The sequence below is a fragment of the Labeo rohita genome, chromosome 9 (genome assembly GCF_022985175.1).
Source record: "Labeo rohita strain BAU-BD-2019 chromosome 9, IGBB_LRoh.1.0, whole genome shotgun sequence".
Taxonomy (NCBI): Eukaryota; Metazoa; Chordata; class Actinopteri; order Cypriniformes; family Cyprinidae; genus Labeo; species Labeo rohita.
The window spans coordinates 33,460,378-33,480,742 of record NC_066877.1 but is presented as its reverse complement, the minus strand read 5'-3'; the positions used below and the strand labels follow the sequence as shown (position 1 = coordinate 33,480,742).

The window sequence follows — 20,365 nt, the reverse complement described above, 5'->3', positions numbered from 1 at the left end:
CTTTAATATCATTACATGCTTTGGCAGTTAAATTAGTCACAATTATTTAATTTAATTTAATTTTATTGTATTTTATTCTGTACTTTGAATTAAGCCAGGACACAATATGGACAATTCCATTTTAAACATGAGAAAGCGAACTGCAATTAAATAAAACTGTTCGTCATTTTAATAAATTCACGTTTCAGTATGAATTACATTTTTATCATACACATATTGGTACTTCCAGAAACATTAGACAATAGTAATAATCAAAAATGCCACCAATAATTTGTATTTATATAAACATAAATGCAATTAATATAAATAATATATAAGGGCTGTGAACCAATTTCATATTTTAATTGACATCATTACATGCTCTGCCAGTTAGTCACAATTAATTGCATATTTTTATTTTATTTTATTTTATCTTATCTTATCTTATCTTATCTGTAATTTGAATTGAGCCAGTATACAATATGCACAATTCCATTTTAAACGAGAGGGAACTGCAATGAAATAAAACTTCATAATTTTAATAAAACAAATTTTATTTTTCATTTTAATTGACATCATTACATGTTTTGCCAGTTAAATTACTCACAAAATTTGCTTTATGTGCATATGCTCTTATGTTCACTGCATTTATTTGATAAAAATTCTTAAAAAAAAAACAAAACACTAATATTGTGAAATATTATTGCAATTTAAAATAAGTGTTGTCTATTTAAATATGTTGCAAAGCTGAATTTTCAGTATCATTACTCCAGGCCTCAGTGTCACATGATTAATCAGAAATCAGTCTAATATGCTGATTTTCCGCTAAAGAAACATTTCAGATTAATAGTAATGTTAAAAACTGCTAATATTACATGCACATCCAACCTTACATGCAGCCTTGAAGGACGGAGGAAGAGATTTGAAAGGAGAAGAGATTTTGATTGTCTTATAATGTCAGATGTCATACCTCGAAGTGAAGGAGGAAATGTTTAAATGATGTAAACCTGGCTTGTGTGTTGTAAAGAACAACTAAATGACTGATTTGGTGTTGTGAATGTGGGAGACTGAAGATCTGTTGCTGATGGTCGTGTCTGACCTCCTCCAGGAAAGAGAGGGAGGTTGATGGGGCTCCAGCCAGAGAGAAAGAGAGAGAGAGCTGCTTTTGCACATTTCTGCTGCCCCGTGGTTTTCTCAGCAGGGCGTCCCTTGGGAAAATCAGGAGAATAGAGAGAGAGAAGCAGAGAGAGAGCAAGCGGTTGGCAGTAACATCAGCAGCAGTATGTCTCTCAGCATAGACGCGGCGCCTTGTATGCCAGCCGTGTGTGATTAGCACAGGCTCACTTAACACACCATCTGATGGCATTAAATGGCTCAGTGTGAGTGTGAGCGCGCGTGTGACGGGTCGTGAGCTATTTACAACTCAATTGAGAACGTCTTTTAAATTCCCGTTTAATTTCTGAGTCAATAAACAATATGCAAAACACTAAAAATGTGTAGTTTTTTAATTAAACAGTTAATTTTTCAGTAGGAATTACGCATAAACAATTCATCATACACATATGGGCTATCTCCAGAAACATTAGATGATAACAGTGTCTGAAAAGCCAGCAATTATGTTTTTTAATTGAATAAATTACATGCTTTGAATACCCAAATTAGTCGCAATTAAAATACATACACTAAAAATGTCCACAAATTAAGACAATTATTTATACATTAATATGTACATTACTCAGGCAGACGAGTAAACAAATGTAAGTGGCTTCCAAGTCAATATATTATTAGCTGGTTTTCCATATCATTGAACAGACTTGTCCATAATTAATTCCACTAAATTAACACTTTAACTTGAAAGCCATAATAATATATGCACTATTGTTCAAAAGTTTGGGCTCAGTAGTTTTTTTAAACACTTTTATTTAACAAGCATGTATTAAATTGTTCAAAAGTGACATTAAAATATCTGTTACAATGTTTTATTCATTAAAGAATCCTAAACAATAAAATGTATCACAGTTTCGACAAAAATACGAAGCAGCACGACTGTTTTCAACAGTGATAATAAAAAAATGTTTCTTGAGCAGCAAATCAGCAAGTTAGAATGATATTTCTAATAAAAAGGACCACTTGACACCAAAGACTGGAATAATGATGCTGAAAATTCAGCTTTGCATCACAGTTATGCATTACATCTTACATGTATTCAAATAGACAACAGGTATTTTAAATTGTAATAAAATCCCTTATTTTTTTAAAAGACTTAAGAGACTTTTTTTTAATATTTTGCACCATGAGGGACACTTTATTGCCTAGAATGCTCTAAATTCTCTCACAATCTTCAAAATGGAGCCAGATTTAAATTGCAAAATAATATATTCCTCTTTCCGTCATTCTAATCCCATTCAAATATCAATTCATGCTGTATAATATGGTCAATTCAATTCAAAATCACACTCATGAATTCAAAAGCAGCCAGTTCTTAAATTCTGGGTTTTGCCCACTCCTGGTATGTGTGTGTGTGTGTGTGTGTGTGAACCTACAGGCCTCCCAGTGTCAGACTGCAGTGGTTGAAGAATGTGTGTGTCTCTGTACTGAGTGCCACTGGCTTTGTGAAGCCTTGCTGAAACTGACAGTTATCTGCTTTTACTCAGAGAGACTGACACACAGAACCAAGAGCACAGAGACGTGGGATACACGGTCTGTGAGACATCAGCCGGGCAGATGTTTAGCTATACCTACCCATAGAAAAATCACAAACCAGGGCTTGTCTCAATTGTTTCGCTTAGACTGCAATGAGATTAAATTAAGACTTCAGGATGATGTGTTCCTTCTTCTACTATAATCATTCAGAGTTTCTCTTGAAACTGTTTTAGTTTAAAATTAGTTAATTTAAATTTCGCTTCTACTTCTTTAAATCTAAATTTAAATTGAAATTCTACATCCTCAAATTCAGGACAGTGTGTAAATGCTGCTGTTGTCACAAGGGTTCACTGAGATTATTTCAACCCTTCAGAAAGACCATAACATGTGACCCTGGACCACAAAATCAGTCATAAGGGTCAATTTTTTGAAACTGAACAGTTGAACAATTGAAAGTTGAATAAATAGTTTTCCATTGATGTATGGTTTGTTAGGAAAGGACAATATTTTGCAGAGACACAACCGTTTAAAATCTGGAATCTGAGGGTGCAAAAAAAAAAAAAAAAATCGAAATATTGAGAAAATTACCTTTAAAGTTGCCCAAATTAAGTTCTAAGCAATGCATTTTACTAATCAATAATTAAGTTTTGATATGTTCACAGTAGGACATTTACAAAATATCTTCATGGAACATGATCTTTACTTAATACCCAAATGATTTTTGGCATAAAATAAAAATTGATCATTTTGACCCATACAATATATAGTTGGCTATTGCTACAAATATACCCATGCTTCTTAAAGGGGTCATCGGATGCCCATTTTCCACAAGTTGATATGATTCTTTAGGGTCTTAATGAAAAATCTATAATATACTTTGGTTAAAAATTCTTAATGGTTTTGTAAAACAACACCCTTTTTACCTTGCCAAAATCAGCTCTGCAAAAATCATCTCATTCTGAGGGATTGTTCCTTTAAATGCAAATGAGCTCTGCTCGCCCCGCCCCTCTCTTCTCTCTGTGGAGTGACAAGTCTGTTTACTTTAGCCGCATTTAGTGTGTTTAGCCGCTAAACTTGTTATTAGCAAACGCTAACCGTTATTTGGAAAAGCGATTGCAGAGATTCATAAAAAAACCCTTATACTCACTTCTGCTGTAGGTGAAGCTGGATCACGAATGATTTGCACGAACATAGATGCATTTATGTAGATCGGGAGGCGCATTCCTTTCACAAACAAACGTAATCCACTGCATCTTCAGCGGCTCAGATGTCGGGAGTAAATGACGACCACTATGTTCATTATTACATCCAGCAACACAACACCTCAACCGCTCAATCTGAGATATTCTTGTCTAACTTACATCCCTGCTCCGACATCGAAACAATGAAGATTGGACTGTTACAGCTGATCTGAGCGAAGACACTCATGTCAATCAACTATTGTGGGACCGGCCTCTGTTGGTGTGACGCCACAAGAGGCATCTGAGAATGGCTTGATGTGAAAAAGGGGATATTATTTTTACAGATCAATTAAAAACCACTGCATGGATTTTTGTTGAGTTTTGTTGGGTAGATTTGTACATACACTGCCAACACACATTAATGTTCAAACAACATGTAAAAGTGAACTTTGCATCCAATGACCCCTTAAGGTTTTGTGGTCCAGGGTCACATATGAAAGAGATTATAATCAAGCTACTAAAACTCCCTCAAATTTTCACAAACATGCAACAGGTTTCTTTTTTACATTCAAAATCTTACATGGATATTTAACTTAAAACTTAAATTTTTTTTAACTTAAACTTTAAAAAAAAAAACAAAGTGATGCAATGCAGAATCTGGGGCTAAAACACTGAGTAAGAGTAGTACTAAGAGTAGAGATTAGTAATAGTAAATCAATTCGAAAGTGCCTAGTGGTATATTGAACTTTAAACCATAATATAAACCTGGAACTACTTCAAAGCTGTGTGGCACAGAAAATTAAATCAATTACAGTGTTACTTTAGCATTATTTATATAACTATTACAGCATTTAATTCATATTTCAAATTAGCTTCTTTTTTTTGTTTGTTTTGAATTCCATATTAGTTTTAGTTTTGTTTTAGTAAATAGCACTTCAGCTGATCCTACTTATTTGCCTCTGCAACTTTTCTAATTTTTGTTTAAAAATTTTCACCTAACATTTATATTTTGATTTTATTTCAGCTTTATTTCAATTAACAAAATTTATTTTGTTTTAGATTTAGTTAACAATAAAAACACTAACCAATGCCCTTGAAAAGTGTGTTTCAACCAAACAGAAACAAGAATTGAATAAAATCATTGCACACATTTGTTTTAAAACGTTCTGGATGCATTGTAAGTTGTGCTCCTTTGACAGCATTTGAGAGGCTTATAGCACAGAAAGCAATTTTAACTTGTCCATCACCTTCAAAATCAAACAATAACATACTAGCAATGAAAGTGAACCAAGCCAGAGTGCTGAAGGGTTTCAAAGCAATAATGCGAAGTTTGTATTACTGTTAAAACACAAACATTATACTTATTATTATGCATTACAAACATAAATCATGTAAGTGTGCAAAACTTAGATAAAACAAATCAGTAAGTGAATGCATAGAATTTTTTTTTTTGAAAAGCTTGTGTTTAAATTTTTTAAACAGTATGCACTTCTGTAAGAGAAATACTGTAACTGTGATTTTGACACAAGTCAAAACCATTTTCTGTAGTAATTGACATTATGCCACAAATGCTGTACTGTGTTTCTCTGTTGATTTGAGGAGTGTGTGTGACAGTATCTTTCAAACAGCTTCATTCCCTCAATGGCATGTGTCTGTTGTGTGTGAGTTTATCCAGGTTTCCTTTGATACCCATTAAAACACACATACACACACACACCCACAGTCTAAACTCCATTACCTGCAGGAATGTGACCTGGTCAGATCATGAAAGCTTCTAAGATCAACAGCCCGAGTGTTTAAGAACAGCAGACCGACTCCATTTTCCATCTTTGCTATGAATTTTCCAAACACTTCCACGGTGCAGCATCATTGATGACTGAATTCAGTGTCAGCGAGCATAAAGGACAATCACATGAGAATCTGAAGGAAAAGCATGAAAAATACACAGTGGTTAAATCAACAGTCCAGCCGTAGTTGCATTTCTTTGTCTAAAACACAGTTGTGAATGTGACATCTAATTGGATGAGAGCGTAAGTCCATTAAAACAGCAATATATTCACACATCAGTTAAATCTAAAGTAATGTGCTTCTAATAGGCATTGATCATAATAAGTTATAATTATGAATGTAGGCTGCACATTTTATGCACAATGAGGTGTGTAATTCAAGCTTGAAGTATATTTATCATTCTTGTGCTGCCACATTCAAATGCACTTCGGTCACAAATTAGTCATCTCATATACTAGCTACATAATAATTCACTATTCTTTATTAAAATTCTATATAATGCATGGAAAACTTGAACAACTGCAGTCAACATTCACAACTTACTGTGATCAGTACTAATTTGCTTAGAACCCGAAGTGGTAAATTTAGGCTATTTAAGGGGAAATTATATTTTTAAATATATGAGCATTACAGTTTTTTGCAGAAAATAACACTGAAGCTTAAATACAACTGGCAGAAGTTAAAACTACAAACTTTATTTAAGGAATTTAATCAAAATCATTAAAACAACCCACTGATTTTTAGGACGATGGAAACATAAGTGCTAAAATGTGAACTAATTTCTGAGTTTTGTCCTACAAAAATACATCATCCCTGCAGCACTCTATTCATTAATGCAATCAGTGCTGTTAAAATAAGGGTGATGACATTAAGCCAAATAAAATAAAACTAGAACAAAAAACCTACAGTATGTCAGCTTATGCATTCATATTTTGACACCACAAACAAAACCTAAAATGCCATGCATGGACTCTTTAAATGATTTTTGAACAGGGTCATTGCAAATGAACCATTTGAACGAACCATTTCATTTAAGTGAATCAGACTGTCCAATGCAACACAGCAGTAAGCAGCAAGTATTGTCATGCTATACACTGTCATTTATTTGTAATTACTTGTGAAGTGTTTCTACACCAATTTATTTATTTATTTATTTCAGTGTACCATTTCTTGTTCAAAAGCAGCTGAACAATCTGCACTGCAATTGAGATGACAACAACTGAGCTATTGTCATGCCACATACTAGGGTGGGAAATTGATGAGGGCTTGTGGCAAAAATGCCACCGAAATGAACAAAAATGCCCCAAAATTTCAAGATAAAAGGGGAAAAATTGCCACTGCAGAATTAAATTAAATCTATAATGGCTGTTGCGATTAAAATATGATGTGGAAATTAATTGTCAATTTATGGACTTACATTTACTTATATTTGCGGTGCGGCAAAATACTATAGAACTCTACTATAGAATTCTACTATAGAATTACGACATACATGGCAAATTCCTGACAGTGAACTGCTGCTTTATTCTATTTTCTGACATACTGACAAAGTTCAAAAGATTTGCAGCAGTCACTTTGTCGCATCCAGTGAAGACAGGATTTAGCTGTTGTATTGTAGACACCCTGTTAAATATGCGCATGATGCCTCAGATTGCTTTTTAAGTGTTGTTTTTTTGTGCAATAAGCATTTTAACCATTCACGCTTATGAATACGATGGCCAATCGTATTCATAATCGAGTTTAGATTAGTCATTGTGAGTTTTGAGTGCACATGCTGACTTACTGAAATCTGTGCGCTTGCGAATTCTTTCATCATAAACAACGGAGTGCAGAAAAGATGTAAAAAAAAACTCATTTTGCAACTTCAGTGATCAGAATGGGAGTTTTTGCATAACTTGCGCTAGACTAGACTAACGTATGGAAGCCCATTTCCACCACAGAGTAAAATATTTAAAAAGGGTAACTGCAACTTTTTATCTCACAATTTTGACTTTTTTTCTCACAACTGCATGATACAAACTTGAAAAATGTTTTCTTTGTTTATATCTCACAATTCTGCCTTTTTTTTCTCAGAATTGTGAATTATAAAGTCTGATTTTGAGGGGAAAAAAAATGTTTTAGAATTTAAATTCTCAGAATTTACACACTTTTTTTTTTAAATCGGAATTGCAAGTTTAATCTCTCGCAATTCTGACTTTTTTTCCTCATTATTGTGAGATAAGTCCAATTGCGAGTTACAAAGTACAATTTTGAGGGGAAAAATTATATATTTTTAGAATTTACACTTTTTTTTATTCTAGTCAAAAATAAAGAAAGAATTGCGAGATATAAAGTAACAGTTGTGACTTTTTTTCAGAATTCCGTGGTATAAACTCACAGTTACAAGAAAAAATAAATAATTTGTATTATTTTTAGTTTTAGTTTTTTTTGCAATTGTGAGTTTCTCTCTCACAATTCTGACTTTTTTTCTCATAATTTTGAGATAAGTCCAATTTTGAGGGGGAAAAAAGCAATGTTCTTAGAATTGACACTTTTTTTGAGAATTCTAGTCAGGAATAAAGTAAAAATTGCAAGATATAAAGTAACAATTCTGACTTTTTTCTCAGAATTGCATGATATAAACTCACAGTTGTGAGAAATAAAGAAATACTTTTTTTTTTTTTAGAATTGTGAGATAAGTCCAATTGCGAGTTATACAGTCCAATTTTGAGGGGAAAAAAAAGATATGTTCTTAGAATTGACTTTTTTATGAGAATTGCGAGCTTATATCTTACAATTCTGATTTAACTCGCAATTGTGTGTTATAAAGTCAGAATTGCGACAAACTCAGAATTTTGATAAAAAAGTTATAATTGCGAGATAAAGAAAAACTAAAAAGTCACAATTGTGAGTTTATATCATGCAATTCTGATTTAATTTCAGAACTGCGAGTTTATATCCCACAGTTCTGAGAAAAAAGTCACAATTGTGAGTTTATATCTTGCAATTAACTTCCTTTCTTTGATCTGCGAGTTTATATATCTCTGTTTATATCTCTGAGAAAAAAGTCAGAATTGTAAAATAAAAGTCGCAATTACTTTTTTTTTTAATTCAGTGACGGAAACGTGCTTCCATACGAACATCATGGACCGACACGTTTGTTTGTGCACCCGGATTATGAGACATGAAATTTTCACCAAACACGAAACTTTTATGTTATAATATTAATCGACGTTAATAATCATTATTACAATGTCAAGAGCAATAGTTGACAATAATTATTTTTCACCCTACTAGTTATGTTAGCTAGCTGCTTCACAACACACATACAGCATCATTGTGGTGGCCTATACATGCTTGTTTCATAAATATGATAATGCTGACATCACACAATCTAATAATGACCGGTTTTTATTTTATATAGCACCCATCAGGTGTGAGTGTTTGTGGTCTCTATGGTCGTACAGCACTCTATAGTCACAGAGAGAGAGAGGGAGGGAGATGGAGAGGTGACGGAGGGACGGAGCGGTGCGGGGGAGGGTGCAGCTGCCGGCTGGGATTAGATACCTGAATCCAATCTTGAGGAGCAGTGGGTTCCAGCCGCGCTAAAGTGTTTTCAGGAGAATTTCTCATGTTCCCCCGCTAGCTGATTACTTCCAGATTTTAGTTCTGCTTCAGTGAAGATGAGCTGCGCGGCGCACTTTTTGTCAGCCGTGGTTAAGATGCGGGTTGACACACAAGCCGTCCGGATATGTGCTGTATAATCACGGTTAAAGGAGGAAAAGAGCGGAAGAGCCACCAGCCAATCATCATATGAAAATAGACGTGACATTAAATCATAAAACGCTAGACTATACGTGTGGACGTACGCAAGTGTGTGCTTTGATGTGAAATTGCGTGTAAAAGTGATGCATGTCATTTTTTTGCAGGGTGAACTATGAGCGAGTCACTCGCAGGTCGATACTGAAAAGCGTAAACACTTGGTCTTTACTGCTTTATTTCAGCTAGAGATTGGTGTCTTTTTGAGGCAGGAAAATCTGTTTGTCCAACAAATGACAGACAGACAAGGAAACCTGTTCAAAAACAGTTGTTATTTTTGGTGTCATTTTCTGTTTGGTGACACTAGAGGTGTCAAAATCAATATACACTCTTAAAAATAAAGGTGCGATGCCATAGAAGAACCATTTTTGGTTCCACAAAGAACCATTCAGTCAAAGTTTTTTTAAAGAACCATCTCTTTCTTACCTTTTTATAATCTAAAGAGCCTTCTTTCGCCCCAAATAAACTTTTGTGAAATAGAAAGGTTCTTCAGATGTTAAAGATTTTTTTTCATTTAAACAAAAAAGGTTCTTCTATAGCATCGTGAAGCACCTTTATTGTGTAGGGCAGTGGTTCCCAACCACGTTCCTGGAGGCCACCTAACACTGCATATTTTGTATCTCTCCTTTGTCTGACACACCCATTTCAGGTTATGGAGTCTCTACTAATGAGCTGATGATCTGAATCAGGTGTGTTTGATTAAGGAGACATGGAAAACATGCAGTGTTGGGGGGCCTCCAGGAACGTGGTTGGGAACCACTGGTGTAGGGGTTATCAAGACAAGCACCACTTGCTTCAGAATGAGAGGTAAAGCGATAGAATGATAGAAAGAATGATAGAATGATAGAACGATAGATAGCACAATAGAAGGATAGATAGATAGATAGAATGATAGATAGATAGATAGCTAGATAGACAGATAGATAAATGGAATGTTAGATAAATGGAATGTTAGAACGATAAAAGTCAAAATGATAGAACGATATGATAAAAGACAGATACAGATAGATAGATAGATAGATAGATAGATAGATAGATAGATAGATTGAAAGAATGATAGAACGCTAGATAGCTAGATAGAACAATAGATAGATAGACAGATAGACAGATGGAATGTTAGAACAATAAAAGTGAAAATGATACTACGATATGATGATAGACAGATACAGATAGAAAGATAGATAGAATGAAAGATAGAACGATAGAGCGACAGATAAAACGATAGAACGACAGAACGACAGAACGATAGAACGATAGAACGATAGATAGATAGATAGATAGATAGATAGACAGACAGATGGAATGTTAGAACGATAGATAGATAGATAGATAGAATGATAGATAGAATGCTAGATAGATAGATAGAACAATAGATAGATAGATGGAATGTTAGAACAATAAAAGTGAAAATGATACTACGATATGATGATAGAAAGATACAGATAGATAGAAAGATAGAATGAAAGATAGATAGAACGATAGAGCGACAGATAAAACGATAGAACGACAGAACGATAGATAGATAGATAGACAGACAGATGGAATGTTAGAACGATAGATAGATAGATAGATAGATAGAATGATAGATAGAACGCTAGATAGACAGATAGATAGATAGATAGATAGATAGATGGAATGTTATTACAATAAAAGTGAAAATGATACTACGATATGATGATAGACAGATACAGATAGATAGAAAGATAGAATGAAAGACTGATAGAACGATAGAGCGACAGATAAAACGATAGAACGACAGAACTCTAAAACGCTAGAATGCTACATAGATAGATGGAATGTTAGAACGATAGACAGATAGATAGATAAATAGATAGATAGATAGAATGATAGATAGAACGCTAGATAGATAGATAGAACAACAGATAGATAGATAGATAGATAGATAGATAGATAGATAGATAGATAGATAGATAGATAGAATGCTAGAACGTTAGAACGATAAAAGTCAAAATGATAGAATGATATGATGATAAAAAGACAGATGGACAGATAGACGGACAGATAGACGGATAGATCGACAGATAGATAGACAGATAGAGCAAATTCCAGTGTGTTGCTGTTGTGTTCAGGGTCGTTACTAGGGTGTTGCTAAGAGGTTGCCAAACGTACAGGCAGCATGATTGACAGAAGTCTAATTAGTTAGAAAACAAACAGCACATCAAGTCATCTTAAAAGACTTAGAGGGAAATGTAGAGTCTCGGATGAATATGTTTCAACAAAATAACAGTATGTTGGCTTTGACAAGCTAACTTAATAACAAAAGCCTTTCCATCTTCAGCGCCGCTCATTTGATTTGCATTCCAAACACAATTACATTAAACAGCAATTAAAGATTCATCATACAAACATCAGATGTCAAAAACAGCAAAAAAAAAAAAAAAAAAAAAAAAAAAAAAAAAAAAACCAAAACAGAAGCATCTTGCTTAAACTTCTAAAACCGCAGCGGCTAAAACTGTCGTGAGGGAGTTGAATCAAAGAGAATGAGCTGTGTCTATTTCTGATGCGACAGGACTAGCGAGCGCTCATCTTCTGCAAACGTACTCTGTTCTTTCTACTCTTTGTTTTAAACTAATGTCAGTTCTGCTCTTTTTACTTCTACTCATTAACCTTGCTTGTTCTTCCAACTACACAGGCTTCTTACGGCACCTCCTCCGACTCCTGTAAGGCTCTGCGTCTCTCCTGGGACTCTCACAGAACGGAGAGGTTGGTTAATCATATACCCTTAAGCTCTGTGAATTTATCTGCCAAGAGTTTTTTTTATTCTCACTTTCTCTCTTTCAATTGCTCTCTTTGTTTTCTTTTTGACATTTTTGTTAATATTATTATTTCATTACTGTTACTTTCTTTGACACACGTCCTGAGCTCATCAAAGCACTTTATTCTTCACTTGGTAAGAGAGAAAACAGAGAAATTGTGTTTAAAGTGGACAAAATACAGTATTCAGGTCATAAACACAATGCAGTACATTTTTATGCCTACATGTCTTAATATATGGAATAAAAATGGAATTAAGTTGAGAAATCATATTAGTGAGTTTTATCAAAATATCACAAACAAGTTGTGTTTTCTTGGGAATATTGGTTTTGTAATAGATGATTCATTTTTATGTTTTTATTTAATATCACTTTCTACCCTGTCTTATGTAAAATTTTTAACTAACAAAAACCAGTTTCGTAATGATCACCGTTAATGGTTTAATGAGTTCTGTGACCTTTTATGGTACTGGTTGAACATCTTATTGTTTTTGCTTGATAATACACATTTGATTTATAGAATAGATAGAATGACAGAACAAACAATAGACAGAATGATAAAATGAAGGAGAGACAGAACAATAAATTAGACAATAGATTAGATGCTTTATATCCAAATATGATTTAAAATAGGGTGGATGGATGGAAAAAAAATGATGGATAGAATGATAGATTAAATTTATAATATCAAAAGATGATTACAGATATGAAAATTGGATGGATGATAGAACGATAGATTTATAATATCAAAATATTATTACAAATATGAAAATTGGATGGATGGATGGATGGATAAAACGATAGAATGAGTGATAGAACAATAAATGTATTCATATCAAAATATGATTCCAGATATGAAGATAGATGGATGGATGGATGGATGGATAGATAGATAAAATGATAGAACGAGTGATATGAAAATTGGATGGGTGGATAGACAGATCGATAAAGAGTGATAGGGCAATAGATTTCTAATATGAAAATATGATTACAAATATGAAAATCAGAATGATGAATACGCTAGATAAAAAAAAAGAGTGATAGAACAATAGATTTATAATATAAAAAAGTGATTACAGATATGATGGATGGATGGATGGATGGATGGATGGATGGATGGATGGATGGATGGATGGATGGATGGATGGATGGATGGACAGACAACGACAGAACGATAGAATAGATTTATAATATCAAAATATTATTACAAATATGAAAATTGGATTCATTAGAACGAGTGATGGAACAATAGATTTATTCATATCAAAATATGATTACAAATATGAAAGTCGTATGGATGGACAGATAAAACGATAGATAAAAAAAGAGTGATAGAACAATAGATTTATAATATCAAAAAGTGATTACAGATATGATGGATGGATGGACGGACAGTAGATAGAATCAACAACAGACAGAATGATATATTAGATTTATATCAAAAGATGATTACAAAAATGAAAATTGCATGAATGGATGGATGAATAAATTTATAGAAATAAAGAGTAACAGAACAATAGATTTACAATATCAAAAGATGATTACAAATATGAAAATTGGATTGATGGATGGATGGATGGATGGATGGATGGATGGAAAGAAACAATATAGATCAAACAACAGATTAGGTTTTTATCATAAGATGATTAAAATATGAAAATCTGATGGATTGATGGATGGAGCTAGAATGGCAGAATGAAGGATAGATTGGATTTATAATATGAAATGGTGGTTAAAAGGTGGCTTCAGTTGGACATCCTTGTGTAAGCTAATTGTCAATGCTTCACTGAGCAATCAGCAACTTTAGCTGAAAATGACCAAAATGGCTGTTTGGTCAAAATTATGGTTTATTAGATAGTTTATTTTTCTCACTCTTTTAAGCCATTTCAGAAAAATACATAAATATGGTGATATATATTATATATAATATTGCCAAAAGTACTGAAATGAAATTATTTTAAACTATCACCCAGTCTTACACTGAGCACAGAAACGCTTCCTTTAAAATGAGCAGCTGTATGTTCTGCTCTCGGTGTGTATTTGAGAAAAGAGATTGAGTCCATCTCTGGCGTTGTCCATCTCAGGAGATGGCTGTGCAATCTCAATAATTCAGCAGTGGAATTGCTACACTGTGTAAACACAGCAGAAGACAAGCCGAGCAGCACATCCTCTCTGTCTCTACACCTTCATCACATCACAGCTTATGCTGAATATAATCCACACAATGTGCTCAAGGCTGCCAATCGTAAGGAATTTTATGATTCCGATTCTGGTTCCTCAGCGATTCCTTTACGATACTTTTAGTACCACCAAGATCCCTTCAAATGAATCTTAATTAGGCTAAATGCCATGTTTAATTTGATGCGAATGATAACGAGACAGTGAGGGATAAATGTCTGTTCAATGGGTTGCAAAGTCCTCAACTGACAGCGACGATACATGGATCCACTGGGTGGCAACACACAGATAGGCTGCTTTTTTTTTTAATAACTATTCAAAGAAGATGACCGAAATGAAATGAAACTAAACGAAAACCACAGAACAAAGCATGCTTTAATGTGTTAGGTGATCAATTTTTGGTGCATTTTTGGTCTAAACATAATGTTTTTAGTGTTTTATCAACTAGATGTAAATATATCCCTTACATGACAACATAATTACACTTATATGTATCTTATATTGTCACTTACATAAGTATCACAAGCCTCCAGCACACATAAATCAATAACTCAAAAGTTCGTGAAAATGTAGGGAAGTACTTCAAGTGCTTCGAGGGCCAAGAAATAACACTGACCTTAAAAAACATTTTGTAAGATGAATTTTTAAATTTAACAATGTGTTTACTGAAAATGTAATAGCAAACCTAGCAAACCATGAGCTTGAGATTGATGCAGTTACTGCTTTCCGTACGTGACTTAAGTAAATATATTTATTAAAAACATATTTTGGACAATTTAAGTATATTTACTTAAACTGAAAAAGGGAATAATATATATATATATAATTATTATAATATTGTGTATATATATATATATTTTTTTTTTTCCTTCTCAAAAAAATCATATCATTAAAATTCTGGATGAAAAAAAATTATAAAACAATCCCAATCCTGTTTTTGTATTCAGTATTATACAGATGTGGCCATTAAGAATGCACTTTTTTTCACGCAGCATCATGGAATTTGTCATGCGTGATTACAGAGATCCCTGCAGGTGCTTTTTTCAGATTTTTTTTCAAAAAGGGCCATCGGATGCCCATTTTCCACAAGCTGATATGATTCTTCAGAGTCTTAAGTAAGTCTATAACATACTTTGGTTAATATTTCTTAGTGGTAGTGTAAAAAAAACATCCTTTTTACCTTGTCAGCCCTTTTTAGAGCAAGCCGTTCTGTCGCATGTTCCTTTAAATGCTAATGAGCTCTGCTCACCCCGCCCCTCTCTTCTGTGGGGTGGCGAGCTGTAATGTTTACTTTAGGCACATTTAGCTGCGAAACCTGCTAACTAGCACTTTATTATTAAGGTTAGCAAAGATGCATAAAAACCCTTATACTCACCTCTGCTGTAGGTGAAGCTAGATCAAAAATGATTTGCGCAAATATAGACGCATTTATGTAGATCGCCGTGCGCATTTCCTTAAAAAACTAAAGTAACGTTAATCCTCTGCATCTTCAGCGGCTCAGATGTTGAGAGTAAATGATGACTGCTGTATTCATTACTACATCCAACAACAGAACACCTCAACTGCTCAATCAGACACACTGAGTTGACACAATGGCGGTCGGACTGTTCTCAGCTCATTTAGGGCGGGTCTAAAGTAAGATGGTCATGTCAATCAACTATCGTGGGAGCGGCTTTGGTCGGTGTGACTTCACACTGACAAGGAGCTGAGAATGGCCTGATCTGAAAAAGAGCATATGACTTATAAAGATGGGTGGATTTTTATCATTATAGGGTGGTTGTGTACACACACTGCTAACACACATTTAAGTTCAAACGACATGTAAAAGTGAGTTTTGCATGCGATGACATACTGTGAATATGTCACGCACTATGAAATGCTGGGGGGTTTTGGGGGGGGTCGGAATAGTAAGGAAATATTTGAATCAGGGCTTAATAACAGAAAAATAAATTCAATCAGTTCACTCCGAGCAGAATCAGAATTTTAACATTTCTGTTCCTGCATTGCTTTTGTATTATTACCGTTCCAAAACCAGTTTGAGTCGAACAAATACTGTTTAATGTTATTTTTTGTAACTTTTTTTGCCTATAATAATAATAATAATAATAATAATAATAATAATAATAATAATAATAAGTACAGCGTTTCCTTTACTCAAAAAAAAAAAAAAAAAAAAAAAAGAGTTTTTAGTTTGGTGTTTTGCGTCTAGTCATAGCCATTACTGCCAAGATTGTTCAGCCAAAGATGTGCACAACTGATAGATTCCTGTATCAAAACCATCATTTGCCATGGTGATTAACTCATCAAGCTGTTACTATAGTAACAATACTGCAACAGTGGGGTGCAGTCATTACAATTAACCCCTCTCACATTGTCTGTTCTCGTTTAATATCTTCGACTATGTAACCCATATAGAATTATCAAGGTAGCACAGAAAAAAAAAAAAAAATCTCTTGGGGTTAGCGATTTTTTTCCAGATTTTTTTTAATGATTTCACAGGCCGAACTCAAAAAGTATTTGAACTGGTGCAATTACTAGAGTCAGGCCACACTTTGGAGACAGCACGCACACTATTTTGAATAAAGTCAAGCTAAAGAGCCAACACAGCGGCGATGCTGATACTTCCTCTTGTCATTAGGGCTTTAATTAGAGCTCTCACCAGAAACAGTCTGTCTCCATTCACGCTCCCTGAAGGAATACACCATGAGCTCTTATTGTGGGCATTAAATGTGCCGTCACTGAACATGTTTTCCTCGCTGTTTATTCAATTTCTCATCCGAGTAAAGCGATTAGCGGCTCTCTGAATGACATTTACAGCCTGTGTTGTGTTTGTTGCGTAGGATTTGTGTGAACTGTTAAACAGAAGCGGTTTAATTGAAGGACAGACAGTGTTTAAACAAAGAAAATTAACAGCTTGGATCTTAAATACTACTGGGATTCTTCTGATGCTCATCAGGTTTGTTTGTTTGTTTGGTTGTTGTTTTTTTTCTTTTTCACAGCACACATAACATGCATGCGTGATACTTCAAATCAACTGCTTAAAGGAACAGGACATCCAAAAAAGGAAGTTCTGCCATCATTAACTCACCATGTAAAAGAAGGGTAAGTAAAAACAGAATTTTAGTTTAAATTATACTTTTAAACTCTTCATGCCTAAATTATGTTTCATCTATGTTTAACCCTCTGGTGCTGCTCATATGATGGTCAAAAATGCTTTGTTTTGTTTTGTTTTTTTTTTTTGTTTTTTTTTTAAAGATTTTGTGTTTTTAGGGGGGTTTATGGTAGTAAATTATGGAATAGTTATGATCCATTTATCACCTGTTTACCACTTTTTGACCATAGACCTGAAAATGAAATTTCCAAATTTCCTTAAACTATTGTATATCTTCAATGCTTTGAAGCACAGACGTCTGGTCTCTTTTTAAAGACGACATTTGGTAGATTATTGCTTAAGAGATAAAAGTTAAAATAGATAACCTATATAAACGTTATAGAAGTTTAGGTTTATTATTATGAAAAATGCACAAAAACATTATTTTTACATTTTATATGAAATATATATTTTCCAAACTTTTTTTCCCAAAACTTTCTAAAACTATGTGAAAATCTAAGCTATAAATCTTAACAGAGATTTAGTATTCAATAAGATTTTGTTGGGTGTACAGTATTTAACCTTTTCAGATCATAAACATTATTTATTCATGTAATTGTTTGTGTTTGCATAGGAAGAGCCAACACTTCATACCATTCTGATGAAGTACAAAAATAAAAAAACAAAAAAATAAATAAATAAAAATGACCAAACAGGACCAGAGGGTTAAAAAAAAATAAATATGATAATGTCATAGGATGTAATGTTATGTTGCTTTTTGTAGAAAAAAAAGTTGGATAAGCTTTATACATGCTAACACAAGTTAACTTTAAGTTAACTAGTCATGTCAGTTAATTCTGAACTTGCACAAAAAAAAACAAAAACAAAAAAAAAACACAAATGTTCCTGTCACGTCTTAATAGTCTTTCTTTTGTAATAAAAATACAAATTGTGCATATAAATACCAAATTAACTGACAATATACTTTTAAAAATGCAAAATGGATTTACAGCCAATTTCCTGAATTCCTAGATTCTTCAAAGTTCTTTTGTTTTCTACAGAAAAACACCAGAAAAACATGAGGAACAGTAAATATTGGCAATATTAAACTTAGAATGAAAAATAAAATAAAATAAAAATCTATCCTTTAAAACTAGAATGTGTGTTTCTTCGGAAAAGCTTTTTTCTTTACAAGATCCTCTAATTAAAGAATTACCCATATATATTTTAATACCAACTCCATTTCCACTCTGGTTATTATTGCTGTAAGGCTGGATGTAGTGAACGTGAAGCTGTGTCCGGGTCACGCAGGTTTTTCCCTTCAAGTCTTCAATCATGTCGAGATGGTGTTGGTCCCCTGGCGGTGCGTCTGCTTTTCGGTTATGCCACATTTAACTGACTCCTCCTGTCTGCTGCCAAGCCGCACCAGCCGCCCGTCCAGCCAGATAAACGTAACAAGACAGGTACGGCTGGCTCTCCAAACACCACCCATGTCCTCTGCCTCACCCCACAATCACAAATGCTGTCGATTCGCTTCACTCTTATGGACAGTCTGAGATACAGAAGGGCTTTCATCTAAATAGACATGTTTTGTTTACATATGACTGATTCTGTTCTGAAGAAGCCCATGACATCAACCAAACAGAATCTGCAGACGTTTTTGGCACTATATCCAGCTGCTGGTGAACCTGTTGTGTTTTGGCACTGATTTTGGTGGAAAGTCTGCAATAACAGATAAATACTCTTATGATAACTGAACGATAATCAAGTTATCCAAAATATTTAAAGAATTAATTCGACAGACAGACAAAAAATAGATAGAATAATAAAACAATCCACGTTATTCTTCAACGTGGAAGTAAGCCTATGGGCAAGACTTCCGCTTCATTATCTGCTATAAGGAAATAACGAGAAGAATAGCGACGAGCAGAAAACGGTGAAACTGTTTGCACTACAAACCAGTGTGTTCATAATTAAGATAATAAATTAAAATACTATGGTAAGACACAACAATTTTGCAATAGCAAGCAGCAAAACAAGTTTTGTACCGCTAAAAATACCCAGACACGGATGAGACCAGAAGCCAGACCCAAAAAATTTACAAATGGCCACTCCCGCTCTTACGAGAAAAAAATGGTGGACAGATGACATGAAAAACAATAAAACAGAATAGATAGAATAATTAAACAACAGAACTATAGATAGAAAGAAAGAACAATGATTCAACATCAGTAATAGACAGAATGATGAAATCATAGATAAATGCTAATAGGATAGAATGATAAACTGAGTGATAAAATGATACAACGACGAAACAAATAGAATGATTAAACGATAGAACAATGAAATGGTAAAGTGATAGAAAGATGAAATGATAGAACAATACAACATAAGATAGAAGAATAAAATGACATAAGAATGATGAAATGATATACAAAACAATAAACAATAAAAAGTGATAAAATTAAAGATAACAATAAAACAACAGATAGTACAATACAACAACAATAGATAGAATGATGAAATTATAGAATGATAAACAAGAATAAAACAAGAATAATAGAATGAGAATGAGAAACGACAGAATGGTAGAATGATAAAAATGATAGAACACAAATACGATACATAGAATGATAAAATAACAGAACAATAAAACGGTAGATAGAATGATGAAACGATACATAGAATGATAAAACAATAGATAGAATGATGAAACAATAGAACGATAGATAGAATGATGAAACGATACATAGAATGATAAAACGACATAGAATGATGAAACGACAGAACGATAGATAGAATGATGAAACGATACATAGAATAATAAAACAATAGAATGATAGAATGAGGAAATGATACACAGAATAAAATGATAGAACAATAAAACAGTAGATAGAATGATGAAACGATAGAATGCTAGAATGATCGAATGA

At 33.5% G+C, this 20,365-nt stretch overlaps 1 protein-coding gene across 3 annotated transcripts in view; it reads right to left on the bottom strand.

Annotated features, from left to right (window-relative positions):
- fign (fidgetin) overlaps positions 1 to 20,365 on the bottom strand; it is a 169,729-nt gene that overhangs the window by 132,022 nt on the left and 17,342 nt on the right. For all 3 annotated transcript variants that reach the window (XR_007828420.1, XR_007828421.1, XM_051119197.1), the window contains exon 2: positions 5,542 to 5,723. The gene's annotated coding sequence lies outside the window, so the exon portion shown is untranslated. The remainder of the gene's footprint in view (positions 1 to 5,541; positions 5,724 to 20,365) is intronic.